Source organism: Haemorhous mexicanus, chromosome 4 (genome assembly GCF_027477595.1).
Source record: "Haemorhous mexicanus isolate bHaeMex1 chromosome 4, bHaeMex1.pri, whole genome shotgun sequence".
In the NCBI taxonomy this organism is placed as follows: domain Eukaryota; kingdom Metazoa; phylum Chordata; class Aves; order Passeriformes; family Fringillidae; genus Haemorhous; species Haemorhous mexicanus.
Genome location: NC_082344.1, coordinates 68,496,212 through 68,510,962, shown reverse-complemented (window position 1 = coordinate 68,510,962; position 14,751 = coordinate 68,496,212). Strand labels below are relative to the sequence as shown.

Sequence of the window (14,751 nt, the reverse complement as noted above, 5' to 3'; positions counted from 1 at the left end):
CCCAATAAAATTTAAAATCTTGAATGATATACTATACTATAATTTAAGATATACTTCTTTATCTTAAATTAACATTTAACACGTTAATTTAACGGGAGTCAGTGCCTGCACGGGCTTCCCCATGGATACAGGACACTCGCAAAGGAATGTCACCGTTTGTGGCTATACTACAACCTCCTTTCTCCCTGCCCCTGGTGACTTCCAGGCAGGCACCAGTGTCAGACCCTGCTGCCAGTCAGGTAAAAGCCGCTCCCCAGGTCACGTCCTCTGGGGCTGCAGCTTCTGGAGCTGGTGGAGTCACGGTCCTTGAGGTGTTTAGGGGAAGACTACGCCGCACTCAGTGCTATGGTCTGGTTGACACGTTGGTGTTCGGTCATAGATTTTACTGAACGATCTGGATTCGGTGGTGCTGAGCCAAGTGCAGACAAACCCGAGCAGTGTCCGCCGGCAGAGTTCAGCGTTCAGCACACGCAGCCCCGGCAGAGCCGAGCGGTGGCTGGGCTGGGGCTGGGGCTGGGGCCGGACCCAGCAGAGCCCCAGAGAGCCCCGCGGCCCCGGCGGGAGCCCGGGAGGGGCGGCGCTCCCCGCCCGCCGGCAGCTCCCAGCGGCGGCTCCCACGGGCGGCTCCGGCGGGGCGGGAGCGGGGGGCGGGAGCGGAGGCCGGGCCGGCCCCGGCAGGTGAAGGAAGGGGCGGGTGCGGGGTGCGCTGACCGCAGCGGGGATGAGCGGCCGGCGCGGCGGCGGCGGCTGCCCGCGGAGCTGAGCGCCCTGTGCCGGCGGGGGCGGGAGGGCTCCCCCGTGTCCGCGGCTCCCCCGTGTCCGCGGCTCCCGGCCCTCTTCCCGCCGCGGCGCTGCTGGAGGGCTCCGGGAAACTCCTCGGGTGAGTCACGGGAGCCTCGGGAAGCGCCGGGCCGGCCCTCGCCGAGCCCCGGTGCCGGGCGGGGAAAGCCGCGGGGCTGGCGGCCCCCGGAGCCGCCGCCCGGGTTCCCGCGGCTCTGGGGGAGCGGAGGGAAGGCGCCGCGTGTCTTCTGCTCCATGGGGTGACGCCTTCAGTTCGGTGCCGCTTTGCTGACCTGCAGGTGGGAACTGGGATGGAGGAAAGTCATCGGTGTGAGTCCGCCCGTAGGGAGAGGAAAGGGTCTTCTGCGGGCAGAAAAAAGGTGTAGTTGCTTTCCTTTGGAAAGGGAAGAATGAAAGAGCTGTATTGCCCACTTGTGTTGAGCTGTAGCTTCGGTGTTGAGTTGGGAGCGTCAGGATTCATTGCCTAGCATGTTTCCAGTGATAATATATATGTATATATGTTAAAGGATGAGGCAAGAAAACGTAGCAGTGAAACATAGGATACAAATGCATTGTGCAGCATTTTCTTTAGTGTTACTCTCTACTTTAATCTTGGATGCCACCTCTTTACTTGGGTTGTGTCTGTCACTTCAGTCTAGGTATGAGGTTCGTGTCCATCTGCAGGTGAAGGTGCTGTGCCTCTGGGAGCAGTAGAGAGGACACCTGGCATGTGCTTATTTAATTTGTCAGCAAATGACCAGTGCAAATTGGATACTGCTAGCCTAGATGAGTTGAGATGGTGCATAAATGTTTCCCTTCCTATAGGGAAGGCCTGTCTGCTAAGAGCATTTTCTGGAGTCTTGATGCTGACAAAGTACAGGTCAGTAGTGGGACTGAACCAGCCTCGTGCTGTGTCCAAATTCATCATTGCAGGTGCAGTAGTTCCTGAGTGCATGTCACAGTCTCCTGTTGATGTGTGCTTGGTCTGGCTGTGCATTGAAGTTTCCTCTTGGAAATTAGTTGCATTAAGCTGCTATGTTTCTTACTACAAGAACCAATTGCCCACTTTTTCTTTGCTCTAAGGGTTAGTGTGTCACAGTTTATTAATTAAATTTAGATCTGAATAATTATACACCTCTTCTGTTTATTTTTGGTTGTATTTATACAGGAAATATAGAGCTGAAGCCTCTGTTGTTTATTTCCTTCATGCACCCCTTTCACGCTTTAGGCAAAAGCAGAATTAACTTGCTATTTCTCTTCTAGGCATAACACAGTTCTTTCCCTTCCTGTTGTAGTATTTTACAGCTATCTTGCTGTTGCAGGAGAGCTGATTAATAGATACCCCTTGCCAGTATTCCATTATTGAGGAGTCAGTACTGGGTCAGCTTGGTGGTGGGCTAAATACTGCTTCCTCCTTGAAATTTTCTTGTTTTACAATCTCTCCACTTTCCATAAACTTTTCCACAAAGCACGACAACTTCATGCTAAAAGGTCCAGAAAATAAAGAGCTTTTTAGAAAAAAGTTTTAAAGGAAGGAGATGCAGAGATGACAGTTCTGGAAAGGGTTAAAGGGTTTGAAGTTATCAAAGCAGTAAGAATGAACACACCAAGATAAGTTCTTGCAGAAACCTGGGCAGGGCTGTCTGAGCCAGAATTCCTGTGTTTGAGGCAAATCTGACCAGCTGACTGAATCTGTAAACTCCTGCTGATGCATGAACCCCTTGTACTTCGAAGGCCAGATTTCCAATGTAATATTGTTGCTAAAAAATTTAGCTTGCCTACAAAAAATGCAAAGTAGGGAGCATGAAAAGTCTCCTTGTGCAATTTCTTAAATGGATGTGAAGCAGTCTCCTTTCCTACAGAAAACCAAACATGGCAGCCACTTTGGTAATGATGCTAAGTGGAAATGGAAATGCCTTAAGAAGTGTTAACTTCTTTACAGCACCAAAACACGAGCATGGGTGACCAAAAGGCACATACACATTTGTCATTTTACCTGTAGGAAGAGTGCCTCTGACACTCAAACCTGGTGGTTGCAGTGTTGCTCTTTGCCCCACAGCCCTTGGGTTGCTGGTGCATTTATTGCTCTGCATTACAAGATTGCAGGAATAGAGAGGTGTGTGTGTGTGTTTTAACCTGACAACATTGATTTTGTGTAGGTGCATCTTCCAGCCTGTTTGGCATGGGATATTAGACAATGGGTAGATTATACTTTAGTCAGACTATCCAACAGCTTCATAAGTTGTTTGGAATGTGCAGCATTGTGCAAGCATTGTGTCCATTAATGTTTCTGGCTTAAGCCCTGATCTTAAAAGTACTTGCAGCTGTAAGTAACTCTACTATTTGTAAACTTTTAGTTTGTGTCGCTGAAGGATCAGGATCTTGGCTTGTTTGCTACTTCTACTGGACCTTGCAGGAATGTTCATAGAAACTCAGACTCTCAGGAGCATTGATTAATAGTTCTGTCAGGAATGGTGAGGACCCCTGACAGCTACCAGGCAGCAGCCAGGATAATTTGGTTTTGTTTAGATTTAAAAATATTAGTTGATACAATGATTCTTCCATGATGTGTTTTGTCTTCTAATAGGGATTTTTTTATGGAAGGGAGAAAAGAACCTCTTTGATGTTTATTCCTCTCTTGTGTAGCTAAGCATTCTTCTGGCCTTTTTTTAAGGTAGGCTTACTCCAAGAAGGCATTTCCTCATAACATTTTTCCACTATTGCTTGGAGCCTGTACTGCAGTGGAACAGTGTTGGGAAGGGAGTTTGAGAATGTAGAAATCAGGGGGATTTATGGCAGCCTCAAAGGTAATCTGAGGCTGACTCTTTTCTGTAAATACACTACTAAAGGAAATGTGTATTTCTTACTCTTATCACATGTACATATGTCACTGTCTGTTCCTCCAAAATTTATGAACCATTGCTAACTCTTCTCCTATCAACACCCCTCTCCTCCTATCAACACTGCTTGCTTTATGCTGGAATGACTAAATGAGCTATGCCTTCTGTGATGTGTTGAGGGGAGAATTGAAGGCCCTGAAGTTCTGATCAGCATAACTACACTGGGTATGTTTGTTAACTTTAGGAATTCTTTATCATGATTTATATTACAAGCATATGTATCTCTAGTTTGCCTGCTTCAGATGACTAGACAAGAGCACATAGCAGAATTTCTCTGCACTGTGCTTTTTAAGAGCAATGTAGTGGCTACAGTATTTCTCCAAGATCTGTTTGAAGGTTTTTTTTCAATCTTGTCTCTTCTCCATACACTTCTATGTTGAATTTCTTATGTTTTCCTTACAAAGAAAGGGAATCCAAGAGTCTACATTTCATCTCACACATGCAGGAATTTGAAAACAATTTTCTTGAGATAAGGGATTCATTTTAAGCAAGGCAATAGTTACAGGAGAATGCAGAGACATGAATTCCTATGGAAACAAACCTAAATGTTGTTCTCCCCCTATTGCAGCATACCAGCATAACTGAAATAATCTATTTATTTTGTTTGTGTGCCAGCTCATTTCCTGTAATGACTGAGTTCTTATCTCTTCCAAGGTGGTTTTATTGGAGTAGCTATGCAGATCTGAATATCTTTGGCAGAAAGGTACTTCAGAATGATGTGCAGAGAGAGAATTACAATCACTCAGAAATCAATGCTTGGCAATACTTATGGCTTCAGCTCCTGCAGAGTGTGATTTTAGGAGCAGAGAAGGGAACAGATTGCATGCCTTTTGAGAGGATTCCTCTTGTGGCTTTTTGCTGTAGTCACGGGCTGGTTTAACCAGGCTAATTCAGGGACACCTGATGTGTAGCTAGGGCTCTTTGTAAAGTACTTCTACAAATCTTAACTTCATGGAAAGTGAACATTCTGGATCTGTCTCCTGAAACAGATGTAAAGAACTGAGCTAGATAGATGGTGTGAAATAAGTAAGAGGGGTTAAATTTAGGTATAGCTGCTTGCTGAATTTTGCTGCTGGATTAACTTTTCGTGTCTGTAGTTGCCCTGAGGCTGGGAAAGTACACCTTTGTTTCCTTGCAATCTTTTCTTTCTGGAAAAGCCACAGGTAAAACTTCAAGTAGTCCAGGGAACACTTGTTTTCATCCTCTTGATGTTTGAAAATTCTCACCGTTCCGCTGGTTATGGTTAGGGCTTTCTGGATTTTTATTTTCTTTATGCAAAGTTATGACAACCTGTACATCATTAATCAGGTATGGTCAGAATCACTTCCATCCTAATGGAACTGTAGGTACATTTGAATCATTAGATCTGTTCTGTCTTCTAGAAAATGCATATGTCTCTAATTCCAATGTGGCTCTTCTAGTGTTAATTTGGCAAAGAAGGAACTTCCCTATTCAAACTGGCTTTATATCCTTGCATTTTTGAAGGTAAACACTTTGCTCTTAGTTAAACTTTGCTTTATGACTCTGCTGTATCTTTGAAAAACACAAAATTTGGTTTGGTCATGGTTCACCACTTCCTTGGATCTCTTGGGGCAGGAATACAGGAGTTTGGGGTTCTTTTCTTTATATTTTGACTGATTTATGTAGGTGATGCTACTATATATGGTAACGTGTGAGCACTTAAGGATGCCTTTGTTAATTCCTGATTATTCCTCATTACTCAAAGTGGATTTAGGTGCCTACAGAGACTTTCACTCTCTTATTAAGCATCTAGAAAAATTAGTACCTACACATACATTCAAGATCACTTCATGAAAACTTTAGAGTGCTCCATGTAAACAGATTATGGCTTTTGTTGCTTGATGTAGTAGACATTGCAACGAAACTTTGTTAATTTGTACAATATCTTGACATGTGCATGCACGAAGGACTTCTCTAAAACTCTTCTTTGATATTCTTGATTGTTTCAGTGCAGGGACTGTATTGTAATCCCCAAACAGGAAAATTCTTGAACATGTTTAACCAAGACTCTTATTTTGTTATCCCTCAGCTTCGCTAAATAAATGAGTGCTAGGAGAAAGTCAGATTTCTGCCTTTAATCATGAACTCTCTTGTAAGAGAGAGTAACTCCTCTTCAAACAGGAAATCTTTCATGCCAGATGTTTTCCTCCAAATATGAAAATGGAATTTCAATTGGAGCTCATATGGGAGCAACAATTGAGTGAAGTATCAGTCTTCATTTTTAAAAAATCTGGTAGCTATGCTGAATACTATTTAACCTTTTTTGGGGAGTTCAAAACCCCTGAAATTTTAGAATTTCTGTTGTTGCTGGCAGAAGCACTGCACAAATAGGCAAAGATCATGAATGAGGCCCCTAGGAAGAAGACAATATCTGTATTTTAAGAAAGCATGTACTATTATTTTTCCTGCCATGTGCCTGTACTGTATGTTTAAGCCTTTCCTCTAATGGGAAGGATGGCATGTAGCTTTAAAAAACCAGAAACTAAAATCCCTCATCATTGTAGCTAGGGCCTTAAAAGAAGCAGAGGAGAAGACACACCAAAAATTTACTTAAATATGCAGTTCTGAGAGTTGGCTGTTAGTGGTTTATCTTCTGATTAAACTCCTGTCTTAACTGATTTGTCATTTTTCAGCACCTGGCTAAAGACTGGTTACCAAGTTCCAGTTAAGTGATTAGTCCCAACTTGCTGTAGGAAAGCAACCTGCATTTGGAGTTGGAATGATATTCCTCATTCTTGCTTCTGGCAGTACTTGGAAAGAAAGGACTGGGAGGCAGTGGCACCAGTGTGCATGTCTGGAACTGTTGCTGCCTCAGAGATCTTTCTTTGTCCAAGTGTTGACAAAAGAGAGAGGGTGGGAAGTGTGCTGCAAGACTCATCATGAAAGGTGATTTGTACATAACAGACATGACTAAAGGCAAAAGATTTCTCATTTTGAAGTGTAGCCAAGTAAATGAGAGGAGAGCAAATTGCAGAAGGAAGTAGGAGAATTTAGTGTCCCTAAGCTTTGTACTTGTATGGTCAAGGAAATGAAACAAAGCCATTCTGAGTGGTGGAAATAGAGTCTGCATGAATGGGTTCTCTCTCTTAAAGAACAAGAATGTGAATTTAGATTGGGCTTCAGTGCACTGAACTCCATTGTTAGAGTAAATATCCTTTCTCATTGTTCAGGTTAGCCAGCTGAACTGCATCTTTTGGTGTAATTCTGCTGTAACAGATGAAAATAGGGTCAGGTCTAGTTTAGCTGGCAGAATTCCTGTTTAGGTGAACCATGAACCTGTGTTGTGCAACTTAATTATTAATTGTCAAACAAAAGCAAAGCTTAATTCTGAATGCTCTTCGTGTGAAATGACAGCTTCATCTTTTATTATCATTGAGTTTTTCATTTAAAGATATGCAAAGTAAAAAACAGGAACCCTTGGAGAAAGGAAATCCTATTTAACATGTCAGTTCCCACTTCCATGTTCAGTTCTTCCCCAGACAAATAAAATTCCTACTCTCCAGCAGAGCTTTACTCTGCTGAAATCAGTCACTGAGATGACCTTGTCTTTACTAATGCAGCACTTCAGGGCAACATCTCAGATCCTGAAACAGATTTTTAATAAGTGTAAAAGCATGTTTTACTAATTTCCATTTTTAATGTATTAACAGCTTAGTAATGAAGAGGAAGAAGAGAGGTGGAAGTAGAGTGTCGTGAATACCTGGGTCTTGTCTGGTGAAACATGTCTTGTAAGACAAAAAAATAGTGGTTTTGTAGGAAGCTTTGTTTCCTTGTTCTAATTTTAGCTTAAGCTACTGTAGTGGTAGAAATTAATCATCCTTCTGGAAACTGTAGTTTTTACAAATGAAGATTTTTAAAAATACTCATAGAATTAGCAGTTAGATTTTTATTTGTGGTTTCTTTCAATATCTTCATGTTAATCTCATTGCAAGTCAAAATCTCTTTGAAATGGTCCTTCATCTCATGTATTATTATCTCTTACATGATTCTACAACACTTACCATGCTTCTAAACCTCAGTTTGGGTGACTGACAATCTCTCTATTGGTGTATTTGTTAAAGTTGTTAAAACTCTACTACAAAGTAAAAAGTTTTGGTTTAAATTCCACCTCAAACTACCTAGTTCCCCTTTACTTCACCAGAAGTTGCATGTGTCCAAGTGCTGAGGTTGGTGTTCAAACCAGACCATGGTTATCCTTCAGAGCTAGTTCCTGCAACCAAGCAGTAGAGGCTTAAATTATTAGTCTCTAATCTTGTGACAACCCTGCTAAAAAGAGTAAATCATTATCTTGATGTTGCTTAACAGGAATTCTATTACAACATGTCACATAATTGTTTGTTTCTCCTAGACCAAGCTGGAGCTCTGAAGAGACTTTGGTTCAATGCGTGCGGACTGCAGGACAGTTATTTCCTCAAGGGGAGCATCTCTTATCTCAGAGTGCTGTGGTATGGCTGGGCTTGCATTACTTGAAGTGCAATGTCTCCTAAACCTTTTACACAGACCTGTGGTCACACTGTTTTCACCAAGCATGTGTGCTGAAGTCAGCTTCTGGTATTCCTTATGCTGATAAAACTGTACACCTTAGACACCTAAGCTCATGTAAGAGCTCCCCATCTTTTCTGCTCTTCTGATCTGTATCTATTTCTGGAAGCATTAGCTTTTTTTTCTTACTCTTTTTTTTTTTCCTGACAATGATGTAAAGAGAAGTTTAGCACAAAGAAACCTGGACTATGAGCCTACAGGTCCTACTGGCAGATGAAAAGCTTATAATTAGCTAATTCCAAACTGATCTGTAAGCTTGATTAATCAAAATAAGGTTCTTTGAACTATGTTTGGGTGAAAAAGTGACCTGACTTGCACAGCTGCTGAGCATCTGCAGCTGTTAATTGCCTTTAATCAGTCAAGCTTAAACATTCAAGCTTTGCACTGTAATTTTTCAGTCAGTTAATCAGACTCCACTGTGGTGCCAGGTAGGCATGTTTCCAAAGCACTGTGCATTTTAAGTGAGTGAAGTGGGATTTGTTTATCCAGACTTCTCTACATGTTGTGCAGGGAAATGCAATTTCTGCTGTCCAAGTGGGTGTACCACAAACAGGAGCACGGGACAATCAGTCCTCTGCAATCTGTTTGGTGACTAGGAAAGAATCCTTGCCTTCAGTATGTAACTGGAGACTTGGACTAGGTGAATATAGGTGAATATAGTTATCAGAATGCTAACTAGAAAGGCTTTTCTGAGAAGAAAAAACACTCATTGCAGGAGGGGAACACAAGTCTTGCTACAAGATTTGTAATTTTCTTCCTCCTGAAGACCTGGAAGTAGAAAACCACCTTGGAAAAAAAAAAAATATAATGAGGTTATATTCAACAGAATTGTAATTCTGGGTTTAGGAGAGCCCAAACAAATAATATGATGATGCATAGTCTGGCACAAATGTATTCCACTCCCACCATCCATAAGCTTGTGTGGTATTCTTATTCAGGAGTAAATTAAGCATGGCAGACTGCTGGGATTATGCTGGATAAATACTTGTTGTGTGACTGCAGTGGGGGAGGATGGGAAATTTGGAAGGGAAAGAGGAATATTTTAAATGTACTCTTGATGTTTAAACTAGGAGGACAGAGTTGGATAGCCAAACTCTTTTCTAGCCACATAGAGGGAATTACTGTATTTTGTGGGAAGCTGTGATGGGAAGAACTCACAGTGAAATTCTTTTTTCCTTCAGTACTCAAAGCCTTAGTGAGTCATCTGCCTCCTGCCTTCTTTCCCCCCCACCTCCAAAAAAGAAAAGAAAAAGGAAAAAGCCCTTATTTCTGTCCCTTGGCAAATGCCACAGCTGTTGTGAAGAAGGTTGGAGTTCAGAATGCCACTGATCCAAGTGCCTGAAGAGGCCAATTGAAGCGTTGTCAGAGGGGTGTGTGGATGTGTTGAATCTCACATCTCTTGCTTTGAGGTGCAGATAAGCTTTCTCACAATGATGGAAGCAACACTGATAAGATGGAATACCAAGTTTGCAAAGGTACACAGTGCTAGATGATCCCAAAGTGATCGAGTCTGGAAGCTGTCTGTCATTTTGGCACAGTGCCTGCTGTGCCTCTGCTGCCAGGCTGTTTCTCCATGGCTGCATGGCATCCCCATCCCTTCAGTGGACAGCAGCTGTGCTTGACCTCCTCCCTGCTGGCTGGTGGCTCCTCTGCTTCCTTCACTGGTCCTAGAGGAAAGAGAGGACTGCCAGGAGTAAAAGGATGTGGTGGTGGGAGAGAAAGGTGTCACAGTGCTGCCAATGCCACCTGTGCACTTGCACTCGCGGATTTGGCTCCCCAGCAGAATTGGCTTGGCAGGTGGCAAGGGCTTAGTGACAAATCTGTTAATTACTAAAATGTACTAATTGCTGTTCTAATGGGCTACAAGAGTGTCATGGTATTTAATAATTACTTGGTAGTAGAAAACTCTCTGCTGGGCAATTGAACTGGGAGCTGGGTCGCTTCTTCTGGGTTGGAGGTCTTGTTCCAAGGAATGTGTCAATCAGTTGATTGACAGGCTTTGCTTATGGGGAGAAAGACAAGCAGAAGGGATTTGCAGCAGTGTCTTTGCTGTGAAATCTAGCAAACAGAAGTCTTTTTGATTGAAATTCTTAGTTTGGCAACTTTACACAATTCCTTTCCTTCCTGGAGAATTCTCTTCCATTTTTGATAGCGGGAAACATATTAATTAGATGCTTCTAATTAATCCTTGTTTCTGTGCCTGCACCATTTCTATCTTTCTAGTGAACCTACTGAGTAGTTTGCCTGCCATGTGTTGTTCATGCTCTGTAATTTTTACAGCCCTTAGGAGATGGAGTGCATGGCCTTAGCAGAATTTTGCTCTAAATGTGCTTGCTGGTCTGTGCTAATTGAGAAGGTATGTGGAAGAAACACCCCTGACACATGAATCAGGAGTTTGAAGTGTCATTCTTAGAGAAACAGAAGTTGTGAGAAAGGTGTCTCCCCACAGTCCTTAGCAGCTATGGTATTGGGCAGACTTCCTTTTCCTTAGTTTTACTGTTGGAATTTTAGGGTTTTGAGTAAATTGGAGGCAAAGACCAAATATGAACTTGGCCTGATACTCAGGCTTTACTCCTCGTAAAAAGCTGCTATAACCCTGATGTGTTCCTAATAATCCTGTGTTAAGAGGATAAACTGTATCACTATTTGCTATTTAACCCTAGTGACCTATGGTCTGATGGGTTTATGTTGCACATTTCAGCAAAATGGTCTAGAAAAAGAGGGAGGTTGTTTTAGAATGAAAAGGGTTGATGATAGTGTTCTTTAGAACAGCCAAAATGTCAAATGAATGGGAGGCCTGGGGAATAGATTCCTTGTGATTTCTAACTGAACAATTTAATCTCCAGCAAAGTGGAATGAAAAATACTGAAGAAAAACAATACAGCATTCCAAAGGAGCAAAAAACGTGAGCTTTAAAATTCCAAGGTATACGATAGGTAGGAAGAATCTTCAACAATTCTCTTGTCCTTGCTGACTAAAGGATTGCTTTTCCACATCCAGTTAAACTATAACTAGTGCAGTCTTTGCACTTGATTGTATCCTGCCAGCTGCTGGTTCTTGGGTAGACTGCACAGGAGAGGAAGTGGCACTGGAGCAATGGCTCTGACCCACAATGACTTTGTCATTATATAAATCTTTGTTAATCTGTGATGATGCCAAATTTAGAAAATTTTCATAAAATTCTGTAGACAAATTTTTTTCAAGTATGTAATGGGATAATTGTAGTTTGAAGTGCTGGGCTTGTTAGATTTTGATCTGTTGGACATGTAGCTGGCAGAAATTGGAAATTAGCTCTGATGTGTCTTGGAAATGTATTTTATTGATATAGTGTCTTACTATTTAAAAATAAATGACTAGGATGCATGAAAGATTGTCACATAGTTTCTGGAAGAAGAAAAGGCTTTTTGGACAGAAAGTCCAAAACGACTCTGGACACTTTTAATGCTTTTTGGTACACCTCCAAAGCTGAGAGTTCTTTTTATGGCTATAGAAATAAACAATTAACAAAGTGCAGCTGCACTTTGATAGAGTTATTATGTGCAGTTTTTTAGAGGATGTCAAGTGGATCAGTCTGTATGATTTTATACACTAAATAAAATACCACAACTAGCATTAAATATTTTTTAAAAGATACTTCCATTTCCTTCCCATCAACACTTTTATTACAGACAAAGTTTGAATCTAGCAGAAGCCTGGAATCTTTTACATTCACTCTAAATGTGCAGAAAGGGTGTTTTCCTCCTGCGAAGTTCGGCTTTTGTAGATCTTTTATTTTGTAATAACAGTAATGCCCACAGCTGAATTAATGCATCTGTGATGTTGTTTGGCTTGGGTCTTGATGAACTGTTCTGTTTACTATACCAAGATGTCAGGTTTGATTACTTAGGTTGAAACAGGACCAATCCCACTGACCTAAATTGCTGAATTTCCTTTGTGCAAGTGAAATCCAGCTTCAACTCTTCATTGTGTACAAGAAGTGATTTGTATTTAGAATGGCATAAGAATATCTGGGATGTGTATAGGAGGAAGAGATTCTGTAAATCTTGCAAAAGCTTTTGCTGGAAATGTTATATGCTCCATATAAATTCTGTGTAGAACCAAAACCTGGAAATGAAAGAATGCTATACAGACTCCCTGGACAAAATGACTGTTCATTCCAGGCAGTGCATAAATGTAAGATTTTGGGGGTTGTGAAGGAGCCCTTCTGTTTTAACCAGGTCATCTCTGTAAAGAGTATGGATGCACTGTTTTGAAAGAGCTTTTCAAAGAAACTATGAAAGAGAATGGTGCACAAAGGCAATGTATTCTTTGTAGCTCATCCTGCCAAGAATAGGACTGCTGACATCCATAACATCCACAATTTCTTTAAGAACTGTAGATATATTTATTTCTATGTGTGCGTGCGTGTTTTTTTTCAGTCTATAATAAAGAAAAGTTAGTTTCAGTGGGGAAAAGTCGGTGAGGCCAGGGATCAGACAAATGACCTTTGGACCATCTTTGTGACCATGAGAATGGAAAGAATAGGCAGTGCTATAAGATGTTTGAGAACGGATTTGGAAATGAGCAAGTTCTCCATGATAGGATAGGTTCATGTGGTGCCCAGAAGCATCTTCAAATTAAAAAAGTAGAGGGAATATTCTAACTAGATTGTAGAGTGGATGTACAAGATTCCAGGCTTCTGCTTGATTCAAACTTTGTAATAATTTTTTAAAAGTGTTGATGGGAAGGAAATGGAAGTATCTTTTAAAACGAGTGTTCCCATTTACAAACTCTTTTTTTAGCTCACCTAATGGGACAATAGGAACAGCTGTATAGAGTCAGATCTGAGGAGAGCTCGCAGATGAGTGTAAGAACTTGGCACAGATATAGAATAGTCTTCTAGCCTAAGAATTTGTACCTCAGGGGCTTATTGGAGTAATTTTGAAGTGCCCGGTCTCAGAATCTGAGATGGATTTCTGTATTTCCAGTTTTTCAGTCACTGTGTGATGTTGTGAGATGTGTTACAGTGCTTTATTTTTTTCCTTTGTTTTCCGTCTCTGAAATATTAATGATTACCAATCTGAGAAAGGTTGTGATTCACATGTGCAGTACCATTGCATCCATTCCCATTATATGTAGTGTTCTGAAGTCCTTTCTCCAGAATGAAGAAGTTATACTCTTATAAACACCTTTATGAGGCCTGTGTTTTGACATACAGGACAGGTTGGAAAAGGAGCTGATTTGAGAAGAGCTACATGGCATCAAGGTCAGATGGAAGTAAGAATCTAGATTTTGGGTTTTAGATCCTTGCCTTTGGCCTATCTTACTGTCAGGGGTTCATTATTTTCATAATATTATTCTGGGGGTTTGTACCTATTTAGAAGCCTTGCTGCAAACTTTTGGCACCATGGCAGTAATATATTTGATTAGGCAAACTGGTCTGTGGTGTAAAATATGACTGTTGTTGTTCATGTCTTCTGAAATACTGCATATGAGTGTCTTCTGTGCTTGAAAATAGCCATGTGTGAGCTCACATTTAAATGCAGTTCTACAGCTCTGGAGATTTGATGTCAGGCTAATCCTTGCTGTTGGAGTTCATTTAAACAAGCTTTAGGGGGAATGAATTTCTTTCTTTTTAGTCATCCTTCTGAAGAAAGTAGTGATTTCCATTAAGAAATTATAATAGAAAAGGTCATTGTCCAAGTTGTCTTGTAAAAGAAACCCATTGGATGAGATTATACGTTTTTATGGTTATTCTATGTGATATGATTTGACTCTTCCCTCTCATGTCCTCCAGGTTAAAATTGTTTCTTTACTGCTGTCTCTCTGGAGCAGCTTTTTAGTGTACATTTGTTTCAATTTTAAGATCTTTCCCTAAAATCCCAACTACACATGATGTTTATAATTTAATTAATTTTTTGTAGAAAGTAAACATGAGTTTACAGAGTTTCTTCTTTCTGGTGCTTGTTAAAAAAAAAAAAAAACAACAAAGCAAAAACCCACCAAAACCCAAAGGTAATATTTACCTAAGTGATGAAATACATTGTAGCCTTAAATTCTGGTTATTATAAACCATGCCCTTAGCTGTTTCAGTCCTTTGATCCAGTGTTTTGTCTAAGTGGTAAGATAGTTCTGCTTTACCACATCCTTTGGAGAAGTTCATATTGGGATTTAAAACAAAGAATCCATGTTTCTGATGCACCTACTTACCTGCATGAGGCTTTGAGCACCAGGAGCTTCAAAGCTGCTGGAGGTGGGGACAGTCCATTAGTAATACAACCCAGCTGGACCTTCTAATTCTATAAATCACACTTGCATGGTTATTAGCTTATTTGGATATTCTGGCTCATAGTCAGAGTTTCCAAGTCTGAGAACAGCAAACTGTGAGATGCTTCACTGCATAATTATTTAAAACCCAGCACCACCTACCCTGTTGTACAGCAGTATGGTACAGAGTCTTTGCAGTTACACTGTGCCTTTAAATTGTATCCAAAGTCTCCATACAAGCAAAATAAAAATAGACAAACTT

General features: G+C 41.1%; 1 protein-coding gene across 2 annotated transcripts in view; it reads left to right on the top strand.

The window, feature by feature from the left end:
• Window positions 1–727: 727 nt before the first annotated feature.
• The window catches only part of SH3BP2 (SH3 domain binding protein 2), a 36,772-nt gene continuing 22,748 nt past the window's right edge, over window positions 728–14,751 (top strand). Inside the window, exons 1-2 of one of the 2 annotated variants that reach the window (XM_059845300.1) lie at window positions 728–880; window positions 8,050–8,146. The gene's annotated coding sequence lies outside the window, so the exon portion shown is untranslated. The remainder of the gene's footprint in view (window positions 881–8,049; window positions 8,147–14,751) is intronic. The other variant, XM_059845302.1, reaches the window with a different exon arrangement.